The 13,461-nt window shown below is 42.8% G+C and overlaps 1 protein-coding gene across 4 annotated transcripts in view; it reads right to left on the bottom strand.

Annotated features, from left to right (window-relative positions):
* ADAMTS12 (ADAM metallopeptidase with thrombospondin type 1 motif 12) overlaps positions 1-13,461 on the bottom strand; it is a 287,771-nt gene that overhangs the window by 126,614 nt on the left and 147,696 nt on the right. The gene's annotated exons all lie outside the window — the stretch shown is intronic.

A 13,461-nucleotide genomic window follows, 5' to 3' on the forward strand; every position in this document is an offset into this window, starting at 1 on the left:
AAAATAAGAATAAAGTGCTGCTTCACACACTGGGAAGCTTAACCCAAGGGGTGGTCAAGTCTAAAAGCTTTCAGTGGGCTCAGAATGGCGTAGGCAGTTGACGAAAGATGAATTTACCAAAAGGGCAAACAAGGAAAGAAGCCTGGGTTGATGGAGAAACAAAGTCTGAGTCTTTGAGGATTTCTATCAGGAAGATGGCCACACACCTTCTATCTACTCTCATCGGCACCCAGGACCCCTGGCTGGGGCAAGACATGAGAGCAGAGCAGCAAACCTCACAACCCCGTCCTCATCTCCGGTGACGGCCATCCAGCCTGTTTGAATGCTGCCGGAGCCGGGGGCACCCACCACCTGACAGGCCATCTTGTTCTGTTAGACAGCTCTCTCCTGCACCAAGCTGAAACCTCCTCCCGGAATTTCTGCTTATCAGTCTGGTCCTGTTCTGCAAAGCAATCTAGAACACCGGCCCCTCCTGAGGCCCCGCCTCAGACACGGAACTGGGACAACTGAAACCTTACTGTCCATACCCTCCCTTCTCCCCACGCGCTCTTTGGGTTGCAGAGTTGATGACATTGGTTTTCTGTGTAACGCATCACGGTTCCTCCGTTTCACCGTGTGTGAAGTTGGAACATGCCACGCTGAGTAGAATTTACCAAAGAAATGAGACATAATCCTAGGTGTAGGGAAGCCCTATGAAAGCTTACATACGGGGAGACAGTTAAGCCCTCGTTGGTGGTAGAATAACTTTTTATGGTCCATCTGCACTTACTTTGCATGGATAAGTATGACTTTGCTAAGAAATCTCCAAAGACTTTACACTGATGGTTTCTAACTCTGCACCACTTCCTACCTTCTGTTTATCACCCTCTCATCTCCTTTTGAAGCTCATGGGAACAGTTTCAAACTACTATCTGTTTCTAAATCTTTCTGCCCAAGCCAGGGAGCAAGCCACACTCGAGCCCGCGAGGGGTCTGTTTCTGGAAGGGGTGCTAGCCGACTGGGCCAAGTAGAGGAATCCCGTCCGCACGGGCGAGGTACGACCGCCTCCTCTCGGCCTCCTCCTGTCCTTGCCACGTGGGGGTGGATCTCCTCCAAGGTGCAAGGATGCTCAGTGCTCCCCATGAGCTTGTGTACTTGGGCAACCCAGTGCCTTCACGAAGCCCTTGGTGACGTGGTCTCCTTGTCTCACTTGGCCCTCAGGCTGGGCATCATTCCCCTAGGCATGGGTCCCCTTGCATAGCCCTCAGCTCTCTGCAGTTGACCGTGCAGAGACCGTGAAGTATGCAACCCCTGCGCTCCAGGCTGCAGCCTTGAGTCCCTGGCTGTCTGTGGTCCCCCCACCACCTCTCAGGCCCTCAGGCGTCTAAGGTTAGGGGCTGGCAGGAGGCCGGCACAGGTAAGACACTGGTAGGATAAAGATGATTTCTCTGCTTCTCCCAGTCGCTTCTTTCTTTTCTCTCTTCTTCTCTCCTTCCCCTCCTCTACCTTTTATCTCCTTGATGTTGAGAAAAAGAGTTTAAAGGAAAAAAAAAGAAAGTCATGTTTAAAGCCCATCAGATTATATTCATTTTTTTCAGCAAATAGTCAGGTGAGTTACTCAGTAAACGGGCCTGTAGGGGGAAATGTGGAGATGGGGAGAGATGGGGTCTGGTAAAGACATATATCTGTTTAAAAGTTTTCAACTTACACTAAGCATTTGCTGAAGGTCAAATCCTGTGCGAAGCACTCTGTACCCAATACCTCATTCACTGTACCAGCCAGACCATCAGAGACGCCCTAATATTACCACCTTAGTACAGATGAGGAAACCAAGGCTCAAAGAGATTAAGTAATTTTCCCAGAGTCACATAGTAAATGACACAGCCTAGATCCAGCCAAGTCTGCCTGACTCCATGACAGCAACAACCAACACGTATGGACCAGGCCCTCAGGGCGAGCCCTACTCTGCCTTCCTGTGACTTCCTGTGGCAAAGAAGTGAGTGACACGATCCTTGCACTGATGTGACAGCCAATCTAATTGTGGATAAGAAGAATGAAAGTATGAAAATGTCTTGATCAGGCTGCAAAAAAATTCCCAAGGAGAGAGATATCAGTTCTATCACAGACAGTGCCAGAGCTCCGCAGAAGTGGTGGGATTTGAACTGGACCCTGGTGGGATGGAGTTAGGAAAGAGGATCATATAGATATATCTAGGCTGACTTCACTGAGTCCTGATGAAGTCATCCAAGACTCAGCTAAGGAATTTCAGAAAGTACAAGAAGCCAGCCCTACACATTTATCTTCAAGGCCTGATGACAAAGCCAGACAGTCCCTCAGGGGCAGGTAAGGCGCCAGTAATTCTGGGAAGCTCCCCACCCCCTGGCCCTTACACACACACACACACACACACACACACACCCGCTGTCTTAGCTCAGGCTGCCATAACAAAATACCATCAACTGGATGACTTAACAGAAATTTCTTTTCTCACATTCCTGGGAGCTGGAAGGTCAGGATGCCAGCACGGACAGACTCTTTGAGAGCTCTCCTCCTGGCTTGCAGAAGGCTGCCTTCCCACTGTGCGTATGTGGAGAGAGAGACGGATCTCTTTTTCATCTTCTTAAATGGCCACCAATCCTACTAGATTAGGACCCCACCCTTATGATGTCATTTAACCTTAGTTACCTCCTAAAAGCCCCCTGTCCAGCTACAGTCACACTGGGAGTTCGAGCTTCAGCACAGGAAATGCGGAATGACACAGCTCAGTCCACACCACACACGCGCTGTTTAGAGATCCCTCCCTGGGCAGGCCTGGGGCTGAGCACTTTCTGCACTGCTGTGGCTTCCTGCTGCTTGCGGGACTGTCCAGTGAGGCTTTAAGTGCCTGAAGGACCAGAGCTCCTTTAGCTTTGCACCCAGCGCCTAATACTGTGCCTGGCAAACAGTGACACCCAATAAATGCTTGATGCATGGGTGAAGGAAAAACTGATGATGAATTGGAACAGATTTATGATCCACAAATAAAGAAGAATGGCAAGAGTTATTCACTTCCATGAGATGACTGTTTCAGTTAGAGGATTCTCCACACTGAGACTGGGGAGTGTTTGCTTTAAGGGGAGAAATCTAGCCAAATGGGCAGTGTAAATAAGGACACTCAAGTTAGCTTTTTGGAATTTTCTGGATTTTTTTTTCCTTAGTATTTTCAATCCAAGGTTGGCTAAATCTGTGGTTGGATGAACTCACAGATACAGAGGGCCAACTGTATTTAATTCTCAACAACTATTTGAGGTAAGTCTTATTATTGCCATTTTTAAATGAGAAAAATGAGATGCAGAGAGGTTACACTTGTTCAAATTTGTTCAAAGTCTCATAGCCCATAAGCAGCACATGAGCACTTAGATGAGCAGGTCTGGATCTCATTTAGGACAGTGGCATGGAGACAGGGGTGGGCTTCCTGGATGTCACTTGCCTGGAAAAAAAGGAAGATGAATGTCTTAAGTCTGATAGCTTGTCCAGGCCCACTGCTGACAACCACCCCCTCCCCAGCCCTGTGGGCTTGGCCTGAACCACTTCTGCGTGGAGCCACTCACAAGTCTCATGACCTTGGACAAGTGTTCTCATCTCCACCCCCACCCCACTCCTATGTAACGAGGAAATTAAACTGAACTCTGACTAGGAAATTTCATTTTAATTATGGAACCCTTTCTTCACACACAGATTTTGCAAACAGCAAGGCAAAGAAAGTGGCTGTGATGTGGCAGATGGCCCTGAGGGGGATTCCACATGGCACAGCTTTAACCATTAGATGACACGATCTCTTAGAGTCCTTTCAACTCTGGTGTGTCGGGTTGAGTAAACACACCTTTCCATGACTCAAGCCCAACTGGCAGCAGTCTGCTACCATCACACAGTTGCACCCAGGACCCTTCTTGGCAGAACAGTGTGGCCTTTCCCAACAGAGCTGAATGTCAAATCTGGGGCTCATATTCTTTAGCAAAAATGGCTGAGCTGCCAGAGGTGTTCCCATCTTCAGGCAGCTTTGGGTAGATTCAAAATGCCTCAGCCAGGACACTCATTTTCATTCAGAAAAGTTTACCTCATTCACTGGGAACCAAAAATACTTTTACACTTAGGTAATAGACTATCTGTTCCTCAAAACTGGCCACTATTCAAGTGAAAACATCTGTCTTTAAAGATCAACAAGGGAGGCTACATGAGTCTAAGCATCAGTAACTAGTAGATGGCAAAAGTAACTACTCCCAGGTTAGGGGTGTGGACAGAAAGTATAAACACTTGAAAAAACAAAAATGAAATATGCTCTCCAAGGGCTGACTGGTCTTGCCTTATGAAACCCTCACTTCATTTGAACACACCACTAAAAAAGGAAGGAAGCGATTAATCATTTTGGAAATGTGAAACTTCCCAAAAATCACAACGTAATTACATCAAGCAGAGGTGAAAGGTTTCAGGATCTCTCTGGACAGTCGATCAGAATGAGAATTTATAAAACAATCTGGTCCATTATCATTTTATTTTAAATGATCAGTTTCATTCATTGCCAATGCTTGGAATGACAAGGAATTCTGAAGGTTTGAGATCTCATCCCACACACTTTCTTTCCCTTCCTCATGTTCCAGCAGAAATGTACTCAGGCATTTCTCACAGTGAAGACCAGATGTGGAGGGGGCAGCTAGGGGCAGAAGGAAAACCAAGCAAAACTGAGTAATCAATCAGGGATAATGAATCCCAGCACGTGCAAAGTTGGCAGAACTCTGTTGACACTCTCCTTAGCTTGTGACTGAGGGATTTGTGAAAAACCCAGGGACCTGCACACTTCGCCCAAGGCACCATGAAAAGCTTCTGATAGTCTCAGGTCCTCAGTGGTGAGCTCTCCTTTTCTGAAGGTATTCATGAAGAGTTTACTCCTACAGACTTACATTTTCGTGTAAGGTATGGAATTCTACTAGCCTATAAAACTAATCATTGTGAATCTCCAAGTGGGGAATTTAGTACACTGTTTCCCAAGATTTCTTGACCTTGGGACTTGTCTTCAGAGCTCCTATTACTACCCAGTGTCCCATGTCTATCACTTGGGAAATACAGCTTTAAGGAAGACAAGCTCAGGAAGGAAATTAGCTTAAATGCCTGCTAAAGCCTCTTGAGATTACAAGAATCTGTCATCCTAAGATTATGTGCATGGAAATAAAGGGGAAAAAAGTCTTGTCCAGGAGCTACAGAGCAAGAATAGAAACCCAGGTTTCTTCACACCGATTATGCCTTCTTCTCAGGTCTTGAAGATTTACATATTGGTAGACCAGAAAGACCTCTTACTTAAGTCGCGCCATTGAGGCCCACCCTGGAACTCCAAATCTACTTTCCTACACTTTCTGGCAGCACTTTTAAAGATTACCAAGTTCTCTAAACATGATATGTGCTTAACAAATATGATGCAAATGATTTAACAGGCCTTCTTCATGCTCACATGGACCTACAGCCAACTGTTGACATAGAAGGAAAAATGAATCAGTTCTATCTAAACAGATTTAGGCCACTCTAAGGTGGTGGGCAACCTAAGGTGGGGACCCTCTCAGTATCCCTTCCCCATCTATTCCTTCTCTGTTGTTTGTATCCGGTCTTAAAACTACCATATCGAATACCGTATCATGCCTAAGGCAATCTGTGTCTGCCTTTATGATGACAGTGTCAGATCCCCAGTTGTCCCAATATTTGCTCTTCCTCTTTGCTTTTTGCCGGGCACATGGCCTTCTGGAATAAAGACTAAATGTCCCAGCCTCCCTTCTGACTAAATTCTGACCCACAGGACACAGGGAAGTGCTCCATGTAACTTGCAGAACTTAAAGGGAAGGATGGGTACTTCTTTTCCTCTTCCTTCTTCCTGGCCTGAATGTGGATGGTCTGGACAAGGAAGTGGAAGCCAGATGTCACAGAAGATAGAACAACAAGATGGAAGACAGACAGGCAGAGTTCTGAGGACTGCAGAGCACTACACTGCGCTGGGACATTTTCTCCCCGAAGCTCATTGATGTGAGTGATGAACAAAAGTCCATTTTTCAACTAGAATGGAAGAGGGCTGTTTTGTTTGCTTCTTTATCCCCAGCACCTAGAATAGTTCCTTGTATTCAGTAACAATATTTAAATAAGTAAATTGTATTTGGGGTTTCCTATTATACCTAAACATATAATCCTGAACGATACAATGACTTACCCACCCCCTCCATGCTTGTAAGCCTTATTTCTTCTCATCCATAACCCTCGGGGGTAGGCTGCTTGCATCTCCAAGTGGTAGTATTTGATCCAACCCCTCATCTCAGCACGTTGATTAAATGTAAATACATAGTGGGTTTTCTTTCAATACCTCCACTCTGTCACTAGCAGGAATAAGACGGATCCCCCAGTGGCTTCTAGAAGCAGTACGTTCTTAAAGACTACATGCCCATTCTTGTTCCAGAGACGACAATTCCATGAGTCTTCTTAAGAGATTTAAAGATCCAAGGTTTTGTGGAGAGGGGAAGAAAACACTATGCATGGTTGGGAACCTCAATTCATAAGCACTTATAAATGCAGCAAGAAAATTCTCGGTGATACCTACTGGCCTGTTCATTTATTAACATTCTGTCCCATGGCATCAAAGGCTCAGCATGTCTGTTAATAAGAAACCTAACAGTCAGCTACTTTTGCGGCCGCTACCGCCCAGATCACACACGACTGTTTGATATTTCATTTCACCAGCTTGGCTCCAGGGCTTTAATAGGTCCAAGCTCTTCCTGTACCCCCAGAGTCCCGAGTAAAAAAAAAAAAAAAGTTAACTTGGCAAGATAGCAACAGTCATGCTGAAAGTCACGAATAAAGAAATCTCTGAGCACACTCATCAGAGAAATAGATCACAGAGACCTTGAGAAACCATCTGTCCCATCTTTTGAGGACAATTCCAGCCTGATGAGATAATTTTTATTATATTTACATCTGGTCATATCTACATACATACGGGCATATAACACATACATATGGACATATTTACAGTTCTTTTCCTCTACTTAATGCTTAATTTCACACTAATATAACCTCTTGCATGAAAATTTATTACAAGTATAATATTTATATTCATACAGGTTTTGTAACTGGTGACTAGGTTCTTGTCTTGTCTCAGAAAAAATTCAGAGATGAGATACGGAGGTCAAGAAAGCAAAGTGAGGATTTATTAAGCAATAACATGCTCTCTGGGAGAGCGCAGGGCAGGCTCAGATGAGTAGCTGCCCTGAGTTTCCTTGGCAAGCAGGTTAGATGGGGTGTACAAATGAATGGGTGGAATATTCATTGGGGAGCAAGGGGTTTGGGGTTGTATTTCCTGATTTTCACCACAGTTCCACTTTCCCAATGGGAGGAGGAAATTCTGTCCTTACTTAGTCTTGATTGGAAATATCATAGCGTTGGTGTGGGATCGGTACTTCTCATCTGTAAGTCTAATTTTATTGTAATGAGACCATGATGAGCAAAAGGTTACATGCAGATGCCAGGGATTCCCACCTTTCCCACCTTTCCTTGTCTGCCTCCAGGACCCCTGTTGCCTCAAGATAAGTGACTTCTTGTCAGTCTGAAGGTTCCTGCTTTTCTTTGTTTGCCCAAGGACTCTCGTTGTTAACAAGATGTATGGTTTCCTTACAAAGGGTTTCCCATTTCTCTGCTCATATCTAGCTGTCTACCTATTTTAACAGTTTCAGAACATTGTTTTTCTCCTAGTATAGTATGTGGCATCCTCCTCTACCCAGAACCTAGGCCAAAGTAGGTCCATTCCATTTCCTTACACTTTTCCTCTGCAGAATATTTATTTTATTAGTTGATCAGTCTGATTGGTTTCTAGTACACCCCTCCACTGAGAATGACACTTTCAAAGTTTTGGCTTCACACATGCATCTCCCTCTAGCTCTCGACCTTCTTTCTGTGAGCTCAGAAACTTGTTCTCAGGTTCTGATGCACGGACTCTGAAAATGCAGAATTCAGAGCTCCAGGGAAGCCACTGTCTTTCACATTTGGTTAACCTCTGGTGTCTGCATTCTCATCTTTTTTTTTCCTGTTCTTTCTTCTTCTTCTTTCTCTTTTTAACCTCAGAGAATGCTCATATTCATGTCCAGTCTACTATCTACAACTAAGGAATTCTTTTTTTTTTAAAGCTCATTATCTAGAATTGTTAAAGTTTCCCCCCATATTGGAGGCAGGGGCTAGGGGTTTCTAGTCTCCAATATTTCTGTGTCATTTTTTCATGGTAAAATTCAGCTTCGCTAGTGTATTCTAAAGGCACTGATTACATCATTTTTTTCCTTAGCCCTCTGGGTATCACAGACCGGAAGGGGGAACTCAGGAGACATCAATTATAATCCCAGGGGACATTCTATTAGCTGTAATCATGGAGCACTTTGTTTTTGAGACAAGTGTCACAAAGAGACTCTGCAGTTTGCTTTTTTCTAGTAAAGGTCAGGATGGTATTATTTTGTTATACATCAACGGCAGGACTTTATTATTTATTTTCTCTATTATCAAATGCAGCAAATAAAAACAGACTTACCACTATTGATTCTCCTAGCTCAAAGCTCTGTGTTTCACTTAACTTTCTTTTGCCTGAGTCTTTTGCCATTTGAGCAGCATCTCTCTGAGACACGAGACTTTCTTTACAAGGGAGAACTGAATCAGTGTCTCAGTCATCTGTGTAACTCAAGATAGCCTACAGCCTAGTGACTTTTCATATGCAATAAGTATTTGCTGAATGAGTTTATGGATTCATTCACCTCATAATGATTTGTGGGGGTGGGGTAAACAAAACAAGAAAAAAAATGGTAATTACATTCTAGTGAGTCTAATCTGAATTTTATTATTCATTCATCAAACATGAGCTCCTCAGAGCCTGGCTTTGGGACAGTAACAAAGAGGACTACTACTCAAGAGAAGATGGAAGTAGATAAACCACCCAAAGGGCTCGCCTGGGCTCCACAGACTTATTCATTTGTAAATGCTGTACTCGTCTTAAATCACTCTCTGAAGACAAAGGCTACATCCAGGGTGACAGGACACTGGGTCCTTCACAGGTCTGATGACAGGTTCCAAAGTCATCCTGGGCCTCCTAAGCACAGGATGGGCCGGGCTGAGGAGTGGATACTGGAGAAGGACCACGTTGGTATCAGGCAGACCCCCGAGGCCCCCTTCATGTCATCTCTCCTCCTTACTCTGGGGAGGAGTTTCCATGTGAGTATAGTTGACCCTAGAACAACACAGGTTTGCTGCACGAGTCCACTTATATGTGGTTTTATCCCCAATAAATATAGTACCTGTATTTTTATTTTTCAGATCTTTAAATTAACTAAGTATAGGGGAGAGTTTGTGTTTGATTAGAGATCATATGTGGCATCAAAAGTGCAAGGGTTTGAGTCCTGATTCCATGCAAACTGTTTCAGCTTCCTGCCTCTGGGTGAGTCATTTATCAGCTCCCTTGTTTTTGAGGCGCAGACAGCAGTAGGTGGCTTTAACTATGGGGGTCAGCGCCCCCAACTCCTGCGCTGTTCAAGGGTCAACTGTATTTCTAATGCTGAACATATCAAATGACCCGAAGAGGAGAAATAATCTGGAAAGTTGTAGAGGACGTGTCCTGGGCCAAGAGAAAGTCACTCACAGAGAGAACCGGAGTCCACCCATGCAGGGCTGGGGCCACAATCCCGGACGACCAGGGCCATCTGCTGACAGTCAGGGGCTGGTTCTGATAGCAAACCTGAATCCCACAAATACGAACTCATCCTCCCACAACTTTCCTTGGGGCCCCTTCATTCATTGAAAAGACATGTCATCCAGCATCAAATGAGCCAGCACATTAACTTAGTCATTTGTTCCTCCTTCCCAACCTCTATACTTTTTCAGCACATTTACCCACCTTCAACTCTGTTAAGACCTAAAAGTATACCCCAAAGTAATACACCAACAATAAATGTGCACACGTGTCAAAATCGGGCAAGTTTTTGTTTCCCAAAGGGAACACTATTCTGGAGTAAGGTGCTCTCCTAACTTTAAGGGACAAGGGAACCCACAAAATAACAAGGCATTCCCATTTCAGCTCTGAAATTTCTTGGAAGCTCATTAGAGAAAAGCGAGATTGTGGATAATTTTTCCTTTTATCCACTCTATTGTATTTTCTATATTACTTCCACGGTTAGAAAAATAAATTTTAAAAATATGGTGAAGATCCTCTACTTTTATTTTCTATGCCACAATTTGGTAATTTAATAGCACCATTTTTCTGAGTTGCTTCATTAATTCTCTTGTTCATGTCTGTCCTTTTAACTGAGTAACCAAAGGCTCTTCTTCCCAGCCATCTAAAATGCTCCCCTAGCAACAGCAATCACATAATCACAACCTATGTAATTATTGAGAAAAATAAATCTACCCGATTTTTCTATTCATTCATTTCCTGGTTCTCTAAAGGTAGAGAAATAAACCTAGGGAAAGTGCAAAATCAAGGGTGAAAAAAAGAATTATCACCTCTAAGCAATAAGCCAGACATTCTTCTGTGTAGGTATGTGGCTGGTAAAGAGATAGAAGCCATGAGCTAACGCTTCAATTAAGAAACCAGAGACACAAGAAGTATAAAGGGAGACATTGAGTTGAGCCAGATAAACACACTTTCTGGGGCAGTGGAAGGAACACTACGGTCCAGAGAAGCACAGGACAACACACAGCCACCAGCCACATGCAGTGATCAAGCACTTGAAATCTGCCAAGTCAAAACTGCAATGGGCGGTATATGTAAAACACACGCTGGAATTTCAAAGACTTGGTAGGGGAAAAAAAAGAATGTAAACTGTCACATTAACAATTTACATTGATTACAGGTCGAAATAATATTCCAGATATCTTGGGCTAAGTAAATTATTGAAATTAATTTCATTTAAAAAAATTTTTCTCTTGTATTTTCTTGGCTGCTAGAAAATTGAGAATTACATATGTGACTTGCCTTTGTGGCTCATGTTCTATTTGTATTGCTTAGTACTTGTTTAAAGCTCGAGGTACTTAAATATTAATCCAGAGTCTTTTCACTATTATTGCTGTTTTTGTCTGAAGTCTGACTCACAGAATTGCAGGAAGGAAGGAATAAATTAGAATGTGGCATGAGCACCAGGCATACCGAGTCACAGTAAGTGTTACTTTGTTTTCCTCAATCCTATTTGCAACTAAAGATATGCTGTTTATAATAGGTCAAAACTCAAGTTCTTCGTGTTTTCAGTTAAGGCTCATTTAATTCCACTGGTAGGAGAAAGCCATGACTTTAACCAACCCGGCTGGCTTATCCCTGTCCTCACCTTGCAAAATATCTTAGTTCCTCACCCACTAGAGCAAAGTGATGAGGAAGCAACACTCAGAAGCAAATAATTTTTACCCATTGTTATTCCATACTCTTTTTTTCAAGAGAGACAGATGAGTAAATTCTACTGAGATTTACTTTGTTTTGTTTTGTTTCTTTTGGAGGGGGTGGTAATTAGGTTTGTTTATTTATTTTTAAGTGGAGATACTAGGAATTGAGCCCAGAACCTCATGCATGCTAAGCACGCACTCTACCACTGAGCTATAACCTCCCCTCTGAGATTTATTTTAAAAAGAACTTCCTATCCATTGACAGACTGAGTAGATAATAAAATGCTGTATATACATACAATGGACTATTATTAGCCTTAAAAAGGAACGGTATTCAGACATACGTTAAAACATGAATCAAGCTTGAGGACATTATGCTAAGTGAAACGGCCAGTCAGAAGGGGACAAGTACTGTATGATTCCTCTTACATGAGGCACCTAGAGGAGTCAAATTCACAGGGACAGATAATAGAATGGTGGTTGCCAAGGGCTGGCAGGGGAGGGAAAGTATAAGGGGCTATTGTTTAATCGGTTCGGTTCGGAGTTTCAGTTTGGGAAGATGAAAAAGTTCAGGAGATCAATATTGGTGATGGTTCCATAATAATGAATAAGTGTACTTAAGGTCACTGAAATGTACACTTAAAATAGTTTAAATGGTACATTTTCTGTTATATATATTTTACCACAGTGTAAAAAATAAACTAAAAAAAGGAACTTCCATGTTAGATGGTGAATGTTGACCCAGATCCACCCAATCTCCTGTATTTTCTGTCGCTACATCAATAGGTCCCACCTGTAGGTCCTAAGAAACTCAGTTACCAATCACTGTTTACCGATCACTAAAGTGTGCTTATTAAGGCATTAACATTTCAACAGGTGGGGTGATCAAAGTAAGTCTTTGCTAAATCAGCTTTAATTAACATTTTAATTAGCCAGAAATTTCATCTTCCAAAACTTTCCAGTGAAATGAGGTTTCACAATAACATAAGTTAAAAAGTTCTTTCCCTGGGCCTTTCCCGAACCTTTGACTGCAGCCTGGCAGGTCCTGCCCTTAGTGACCATCTTCCCTGACCTGGGACTACAGTCCATTCATCAATGCTGACAAACCACATATCTAACAGAAGACTGGTATCAAGAATATCTAAAGAATTCTCAAAACTCAACAGTAACTCAAAAAAAAAAAAAAAAAAAAGCCACCAGAAATCAAATTAAAAATGAGCAAAAGACAAGAACAAACATTTCACTGAAGAAAATATATAGAAAGTCCAAAAACACATGAAAAGATATCCAACATCATTACCTATCAGCGAGATGCAAATTAAAACCAACACAACATACCTATAAGAATGGCTAAAATTAAAAATAGAAGCACTATCACCATTGTGATATTGGATGTGGAGCAAATGGACCACTCATACACTGCTGGTGGGAATATAAAATGAGGAAGCTGCTCCGGAAAACAGTTTGTGATCATTTCTTATAAAACTATGCACACAATTAACACATAACCCAGCAATTGTATTCATGGGCATTTATCCTACAGAAATGACCACTTAACGTCCACCCAAAAACCAGTAATTAGGTACAGGCCAGCTGTCCTTCAACAGGGGAATGGTTAAACAAGTTATGGTGCGTACACACCATAGAATACTATTCAGTAATAAAAAAAGGAGCAAACTGCTGACACACACAACACTTGGATGAATGCCTAGTGAGTTATGCTGAGTGAAAAAAGCCAGTCCCCAAAGGTTACATATTGTATGATTCCATTTATATCACATTTTGAAATGAAAAAATTTTAGAACAGATTAGTGGTTGCCAGAGTTTACGAATAAGGGGTTGGGAGCATGGGAGGGAGGTGGGTGTGGTTATAGAAGAACATGAGGGAAACTTCTGGGGATGGAACTATTCAGTATCCTGACTGCATCAGTGGATTCATGAAACAACTCGTGTAATAAAATTGCGTAGAACTAATGATACCTACACACAAACACACACACACATCTGGGCACAAGGAAAAGGGGGAAAACATGAACAAGGTCAACGCGGATTATGTCCATGTCATTGCCCTGA

Source organism: Camelus bactrianus, chromosome 3, assembly GCF_048773025.1.
Source record: "Camelus bactrianus isolate YW-2024 breed Bactrian camel chromosome 3, ASM4877302v1, whole genome shotgun sequence".
Taxonomy (NCBI): Eukaryota; Metazoa; Chordata; class Mammalia; order Artiodactyla; family Camelidae; genus Camelus; species Camelus bactrianus.